Source organism: Corapipo altera, unplaced genomic scaffold (genome assembly GCF_003945725.1).
Source record: "Corapipo altera isolate COAL_440 unplaced genomic scaffold, ASM394572v1 58052, whole genome shotgun sequence".
Classification (NCBI taxonomy): Eukaryota; Metazoa; Chordata; class Aves; order Passeriformes; family Pipridae; genus Corapipo; species Corapipo altera.
The window spans coordinates 1-1,153 of NW_020889056.1; positions in this window are offsets into that span (position 1 = coordinate 1).

Genomic DNA, 1,153 nt, shown 5'->3' on the forward strand with positions numbered 1-1,153 from the left:
GGGGGGGGGTGGGGGGGGGATTTGGGGTGGATTTGGTGGGATTTGATGGGATTTAGGGTGGATTTGGGCGGATTTGGTGGGATTTGATGGGGTTTAGGGTGGATTTGGGTGGATTTAGGGTGGATTTGGGGGGGATTTGGGGCCGGAGGGACCCACGTGCCCCCCCGGTGCCCCCCAGGCTGTTGCTGCTGCTGCCGCCGGAGACGCCGGAGCGGCTCCTGCTGCTCCTCACCCGCTCCCAAAGCCCATCCCGGCGGGAATGATCCCGAGGGACACGGAGCCGGGAACGGCCCTGAGGAGCCCACGGGCCGGGGAGGGATTTGGGGGGATCCAGGGATGGATTTGGGGGATCCAGGGATGGATTTGCGGGATCAATAAATGGATTAACGAGATCCACAGCTGGATTCATGGGATCAGTGAATGGATTTGTGGGATCAATGGATGGATTTGTGGGATCCAGGGATGGATTTGTGGGATCAGTGGATGGATTGTGAGATCCCAGGGATGGATTGTGAGATCCCACAGATGGATTTGTAGGATCAATGGATGCATTTGTGGGATCCAGGGATAGATTAATGAGATCCACAGATGGATTCATGGGATCAATGGATGGATTTGTGGGATCCAGGGATGGATCAATGAGATCCATGGTTGCATTCATGGCATCCAGCTCCGGTGATTTTTCGGGATCCGCCGCCCCCCGTTTATTGTCCCGGCTTTCCTCCCGCACCAGTAGGGACTGGGAGGGACTGGGAGGAACTGGGAGGGACTGGGGGATCCCGGTGGGTTCCAGAAGGGTCATTATTACACCCCATTATTTATCCATGGATTTGGTGATTTTTGGGATCCGCCACCCCCCGTTTATTGTCCCAGTTTTCCTCCCGCACCAGTAGGGACTGGGAGGGACTGGGAGGAACTGGGAGGGACTGGTTTGAACTGGGAGATCCCGGTGGGATCTGGTGGCTCTTGGCAGGGTCATTATTATATCCCGTTATTTATCCATGGATTTGGTGATTTTCGGGATCCGCCGCCCCCCGTTTATTGTCCCGGCTTTCCTCCCGCACCAGTAGGGACTGGGAGGAACTGGTTTGAACTGGGGGATCCCCGTGGGATCCAGAAGGGTCATTATTACATCCCGTTATTTATCCATGGA